The sequence below is a fragment of the Falco rusticolus genome, chromosome 5 (genome assembly GCF_015220075.1).
Source record: "Falco rusticolus isolate bFalRus1 chromosome 5, bFalRus1.pri, whole genome shotgun sequence".
Classification (NCBI taxonomy): domain Eukaryota; kingdom Metazoa; phylum Chordata; class Aves; order Falconiformes; family Falconidae; genus Falco; species Falco rusticolus.
The window spans coordinates 72664232-72671920 of NC_051191.1; positions in this window are offsets into that span (position 1 = coordinate 72664232).

The window sequence follows — 7689 nt, forward strand, 5'->3', positions numbered from 1 at the left end:
TGCGTTGGAAGGGACCTTGAAAATTTCTAGTTCCAACCCCCCTGCCATGGGCAGGGACACCTTCCACTAGACCAGGTTGCTCAAAGCTCCATTCAGCCTGGCCTTGAGCACTTCCAGGGATGGGGCATCCACAGCTTCTCTGGGCAACCTGTTCCAGTGCCTCACCACCCTCACAGAAAAGAATTTCTTCCCAATATCTAATCTAAATCTACCCTCTTTTAGTTTAAAACCATTACCCCTTGTCCTATGGCTGCATGCCCTTGTAAAAAGTCCCTCTCCAGCTTTCTTGTGCATTTGGTCTGTAGCTCATGCCCTCCCACTATTTGAGAGGAGAGAAGCATCAGTATAGGATGAAGTATCTCCAGGTTTCAGACAGTAGACCAGCTACCCTATCCTTGTGCCACAATTAAATTGCTACATGTGATCTTGTAATCTAAGGGAACTGCCAAAAGTCAGAGAGCAAATGGTGTGAATGTATCAAAAACATACATAGGCTGGATAGTTCTTCTTTGATGTGCTCAAAATAATGAGTAAGATTGATGTATGAAACAACTATTGTAATATTTGTAAATAGCAGTGTGATTATTATCATCTGAGAGAAAACATTGACATTACCACTTTGGCTGGTTTGACTGCTGATGACAGTTTCACTGTTTGAAATGTGCAACTTAGTTCTACGTAACATTGAAAGAAAAAAGTTACTTCTCTCTAGAAGCTATAAAGTGCATAGTATGTAGACTCGCAAGTCACTAAGTCACAGGGATGTTTTAAAAGTATTTGCAAATACAGTACCATTATTGATAATCATAAGAAACATGAATAAAGTGAGCACACAGAAGAGCATAGCAGGTTATTGAAAACTAGCGAGTACAGCATAAAGGAACAGAGGTAATATTTCATCTCACCAATAGTAGTATTGTGGGAGTAGAAGTTTACAGATTTAAATAGTGACATGGTAAAGACAAAAAAAAAAAAAAATGTATTTAAGGCTCTTTGAAGTGTAAAGACCACCTCAGAAAGTCCCAGGCCGAAACAAAGTGGGGTGTGGGTGTGGAACCCTGGAGCCATAAGAGAAAGTATGTCTACATATAAGATGGCAACAATGACCAATAATAAGAGAGATTAGAGCTAGTTAGTGTGGAAAAAGATAACAAAAAGGAGAACAGTAAGTGGCATGGGAAGTGTTGCTAGGGATCAGCTGTTCACCTTCTCTTCCGTTACAAGTACTAGGGAGCACCAAACCAAGACAGTAGGGGGATGTTCAAAGCAAAGGAGCTGGCTTTTCACGCAGCAGATGAGAAATCTTCACAAAGAAATTTTGTATACATAGGTTCAGAGGAAGACAGGGTAGTTCTAGAAAAAGAAATGCCATGTGTGTCATTAGTTACCTGCCTTTGCCTCCAGTCTCTGCTCAAGACTTCTCTAGTATTTTGGAACTAATTGGCAATTCGGAGAGTAGTAGACATCTAGGTACTGCTGACTCTCACTTTTGCTAAGCATCCTCCCTTGGCTACTGCCAAGGTGATGGGGACTTTGCCCTGGGGATTTCACCTGATGCCTGCCTGTTTTTCATTGCTGCTGTGCTGTGATGCAGCACACAATTGGACCAGCTCCTACAAAGGCATAAGTACTTCCACCTACCAATGACTTGCACCTTCTGTGTCTACAAAAACTCCAAACCAACCTGCTGATTAGGACTGAATGCAAAGAGAAGCTGTACAATTAGCATTAAAGACTTCCCTTCGCATTTTATGTAGAAAAATAAGAAATATCAGTAAAAAAGCATGTTCTGGTCTACTTTTCCCCAGATAGATACATGATGCAAATCAATGACAAAATTATCAGTGAGTCCTTATGAAAGACAAAAGCTCCACTGAGCAGTAGAAGGAACAAGTCCCAGCTGGTAGCTAAGATGCCAACACCAAGTCAGCTTGTCCGCATGCTTTTCTTTCCTGTTAGCTCTACAGCAGCAAGCTGAAACTAGATGCACTGACACAGGAGCACCAAGAAACCTTTTCCGTTATTGTAAAGGTTTTCCATGTCCTCAGGATTCCCGTAGTAGCTTAACATTTGCTTAGCTGTACACCATCCCTTTTACTTGGTTCATTAACTAAGAGCTAAATTTTAAAGTACATTGATTTTCATTATTTAGGGATTAGTGTCCCAAGAATAAAAAGGGCCCTAATCAAAGCTGCCCACTGCGGTTGTCCTCTGCCTGGCCGACTGCTCCCTGCTACTCCTGGCTCACCTCTTGCCAACTAGTGCCTTGGCAGCCGCTTCTGTCGGAAGCCTGCTGCCATCCTCTGCCTGGAGGAGTGTGCAACTGGCTCCTGCAGTAAATAGGATTCTTAGTGTGGCTTTTTCAAGGACTGTTTTTATACTCGGGCATAATCAGCAATTACTGATATCTCAGTGTTCCTCTTAAGGGGATTTTTACTATCATAATCCAAATTTCATTCCATAAGTGTAAGTTACAGTCATATGGGAGGGCTTGGATGAAAAAAAGGATGAGATATGTCTTTTTTCAGGTGTGAGGTCACAGTTTTGATTTGACTTCAGCAGTTTCCCATTTCCCACTCTGCTACATCTGGTCAACAGTTCTTGGTTCAAGAAGTCAACATTGAATGTGAATGCTTCCACAGACAGCTTGAACAACAGCAGTCTGAATATAGAAAAATTCTTCTCAGCCATACAGAAAGTAAATTCATCATGGATGGAGTGATGCACTTCACTCCTAAGAGAGAATCAGTAATATGTGTATTAGTATAAAACAGTAATTTAACAAAGTTTGATAGTAAATGCAAAAATGGTTTAACAAGATGCGATGGCAAGGTACGCTAGATTATTTACTGGCCAGAGGACAAGGTCAGACAAAACCACCAGGGAGACCTTCCCATTGAGTTACAAGGTTCAGAAAGGAACGCCTTGTGTTCTAAACTCCTTCTCAGAGGGGAATTTAGGTGTGGCTAGATCCAGACTTAGTCTCAGACTTGGTCAATGTTTTATATCTAAAGGATTATATGTGTATAATCCCTTACAGCACTTAGCTAAGATTTCAAAGTTTAGCGTGCTATTAATCTCTTACCAAGAATCTGTGGCGGCAAGGAATCTCTCAACCTCGAGGAGTAACCTTGAGAGGTGTCCCTACTCCAGGGGAGATCCTGGTGTGTAGCGCACTGCCATGCAGGAGGGCTCAATGGGCCCTGGGCATATACCATACTGTTATATGCAGTAAGATAATTGATGCATAGTCACATTTGCACACCAACTACAGAAGTTAGTTTCTTTCAAACTTGGCTTGAGTTGGACCTTGACCAGCACTGTTAGGTGGGCACATTGTTCACAGTAGCCATTGGCTATCTTGGCTATTGTGTTGTTCTCTGTCTCCCCAGACCCACTTTCAGTCAGATACAGCCATCGTGACCAGAGGTATCCGTTACTGCCACTGATGGTTAGCACTGGAGCATTGTCAGGGAAATAAAGGCTGGGATGGGGAGAGTATCACAAAAGTATAAAAGATATTTTAATTCTTGAAAACTTATAAATCGATGGTGTATAGAGGACAAGAAAAAGATGGGGAGAAATTGCTGTGTATTCATATGTTAGGATGAGAAAGCCAAAAGAATATTGTTTCCCATTTTACTATATGAAAAAGAAAGTGGCACTTTTTCTACAGGTTCTACTACTTCCAAATTACAGAGTACAGTGAGCTCCATACCTTTTCATATTTTTACGATCAAAAGGCAGAAAAACCCTTGCGTAGACCTGCTAATACTTCTGCAGACAATCTGAAAATAAAACCTTGGGAACAAAAGCTTCCATTGAAAAACACTGTAAAAGAAGAGGGAGAGGGAATACTTACCTTGACATAGAGCATAATAGCAGAGCCTGTGACACACCTTTGAAGGATGAGGACATGGGCTTTGCATGTATGTGCCCTTGGTGGAACATCAGTAATCACCCAGATTAGCAGAGGTACAGTATGGCATCCTGTAATAAAAAGCAAAAAACAATAGCCAAGACGCCTGTCTTGTGACTAGAGAATGTCAATCATGGTATAAGAAATGTGCTGGAACTGGATGGTTGATGCTTTATGCCATAACAGAACATGAAGAATCCCCACCTCCAAGAAAAGGTCCACAACTGTTATAGGACCATGAATTTAAACCTCTTGCATGTAGTTAATGTTAAATACATGATAATCTAACTGTGGGGATATGCCTCACTTTTAGAGAAATTGCAGGGGCAGTGGTGTTGGTTTTTATTTTAATTCAGACCTAAATCTGATGGATGCAATTGTAATGTAACACCATGGTTTTTCTCTGCAACAATAATGAAGCCGCTTTTGACCATGTTATTGATCAGTTAGTCATAGAAAACTAAAAATAGTTCTGCACAAAAAGTTACAAATAAAAAGAATCAATAAAATACCGAAGGAGGTTTATGGAAGATTACAGAACCAGTTACCCTTGAAGCCATTATCAGGCACACAGTGGACTGGTGATTGGGAACAGTCAGCACAGATTTATCAAGGGCAAATCAAGGCCTGACTAAGCTGGCTGCCTTCTACAGTGGGATGACTGGTGTGGCGGACAAGGGAAGAGCAGTACCTGTTGTTCACTGAATTTTAGCAAGACCTTTGGTACAGTCTCCTTTATTATACTGGTAGCCAAACAGGTGAGGTATAGTCTACCCACTATAAGTTGGGTAGAAAACTAGATCTGAAATTGCGATCTGCAGTTCAAAGCCCAGCAGCTGGTGGCCAGTTGCTAGGGATGTTCATCAGCAGTCAGCGCTGGGGCTGATAATCGTCAATAACGTCATTAATTGTTTGGAGAATAGGACTGAAAGTGCTCTCAGCAAGTTCATGTACGACACCAAACTGAGGAAAGGAGCAGTTCACGTGCTGGAGGGCAGAATGGTGGAGGTTTGTTGAGGATAGAGAAACGGACTGACAGGAACTCATAAAGTTCATCAAAGGAAACTGCCAAGCCCTGCACCACAGAATATGTCAAGGGAGTCAGCTAGACAGAAAACAGCTTTGCACAAAAGGACCTTTGGATCCTGGTAGATGGTGAGTTAAACCTGAGATGGTAGTGTACCTTTGAGCCTACAAGGCAAGCTGTATATTAGGGTACAGTTATTAAAGACCAGAAGATCTGGAAAACAAATCTGTTCAGTATTTGTCAGGCTGTACTTGGAAGATTGTGTCTGGTTTGAGGGTCTCCAGAGGAAGACAGACATTGATCAGTTGAATCAAGTTGAGCAAATGATGGATCTTATTGCTTTCTTCAGCTATCTAATGGGTGCTTATACAGAAGACAGCACCACACTCTCTCCCTGTGTACAGGTGATGCTCAGCAAAAAGATGAGTTACATCTTTTAGCAAAAAGTTACAGCAAAGGAGATTCCAGTTATACATACATATACATCTACATGTGCAAGTTATTTACTGTGAGAGTGGTCAGACACTGAACCACATGCCAGGGGAGGCTGTGGAATCTCCTTCCTTGGACATTTCCATCCAAAACTCAACTTGATGAGACCTAAGGAACAGCAACAACTTTTGAAGTTAGTTTTTTTTTTTTTTTTAGTGCAGAAGACTGGACAAGATGAGCTCCAGAGTTTCCTTCCAGTCTAAAATATGCTGTGATTCTAAAACTTTTTCTAATATTTTCTCTAAGATTACTTTCTTTTGGAAGGCATCCCAAACTTTGATGAAACCAACAGTTAAGACCCATTTATTTTAGGTTTCTCAGCTAGGCACCAGTCTGTCTCCTTAGTTTTCATTACTGTTATTAGATTTCTTAAATATATTATGCGTGACATTCCAGATCCACTTTTTGAAATAACAGTAAAGTCACAAAGTTGGATGGAATGGTTAAACAGAGGAGAATCTGGATATCATATAGGGAAAAAAGAAGAATGAACCTGAGAATGGCAAAATAGGAGTGGAATATAAAGTTAAATAGAAAGTTGCACAGCTGATGGGCAATAACGGGAATTTCTTCTCCAGGGCAGGAGCTCCTTAGCTGAAATTTTTTGACCCTGAGTGTACCTGTTAATTGTAGATAACTAGGAATCACCCATAAAAAGATGCTTTTCTGAAAATGTTGTATGTAATCTTATATCAGACAAGGCTAGAGATAAGGAATAGTTAGTGTTTCAAGATGTGGCACTGGTGAGGTTACACCTGGAATATTGTGTACTTTTTTAGCCATGTGAATTGGTGAAATAAGGATCCAGATAGAAAGCACTGGAGCCAAGGGCTCCAAGGCTGTGCTGCAGAATCAGAAAAGCCTGTTTTTCAATAAAGTATTCAGGATGATTACCTTTTTTAATCTAGTAAAAGAGGTCGAGTGTGTTATCTTCATTTATGGTCAAGGTTGAGTCCTAAGTATCAGATTGAGAGGAAGAACTTTTAAAGTTAAAGGACCCTGTCAGTTCAAAACCAGATTGTAATTTGATCATAACTGGAATTTAAAAGGAGGTTTCCATACATCAGAGGACTAATCTTTTGCGCTAGCCTTAAAAGTAGATGGAGTGGGAGGGAACGCAATTCTCACTGTTAAGGCAGGGCTTGGCCTTTTTACAAAAGGTGCTTTTGCGTTTGCAGACTGGATTTGTGATCCAGCTTCCTTCTGCATTCTTATTTTCTAATTTTACTGATGCTTGCAATTGAATTGCCCTGACATATAGCTTTGTATATATATTTGGTGTGTGTGTATATATATATATGTATATATATGTATATATATAATGGTATATTGACATATACCATTTCCTTGATGATGATTACTTTTATTCTAGGAAGCTAAAGGGAACTGTATGGTTGAGAATCTGAAAAACTATGAGCAGTGCAAGGTATTGCCAATAACAGTATTGAAGGCAAAATTTGACTAAGATTAGCTAGAGATCGACATTATTAAGTAGGCTATAATTGTTCATAGCAAGTAAAACACTGGGCGTGACGACAGTGGTAGCAGGGAAGGGTGCAAACTACAAGGAATGGCACATTTTGGTGTAACATCCAGACAGACAGTAGTCATAGTTCACATGCTTTAAGAATTACTTCTCTCTTAACTAAAAGTCCTCTCAGGAATCATTCATAATGCACAACAAGGGCACAATCAAATAAAATACTTCTCAGGAAAGTTCAGGTTTCCTTGAACTGCAGCTGTAAGTAGGTAAAGGGCTGCTCCAAAGTACACATAGCAGCAATATAATTTCACATTGGGTTTGCCTGTGCTGTTGATAACACTGAACTATAAATCTGAACAGTCTTCTAAGCACGAGCGTTTTTCAGACATCCAGTTTGTTCAATATACCCAAGGCATTAGATTTTCTCTTCCTGCAAGTCCTTGGCTGTCTTAGCTGAATGGACTTTAGCCATAGACTATGAAAATAACACTTCATACCAAAATACATTTCAGCTATCAATAACCACGAACACTTCTAAAGTATGGACACCCCATTTTTAAATGCCAAGATGGTATGAACTATTATGATCTTGACAAGCCCAGGAAAAATGGTGTTTCACAAGAGTATACCAAAGGAACACACTTGCACATTTTCTAATTAATTTTTGACCACTGTGGATAAACATGTATTTTGGGACCTTTAACAGAGGGCAGAACTGGGAGGAGACAAGATTAAAACTGCCTAAACCATAGTTTGTGTTAGAAGTTA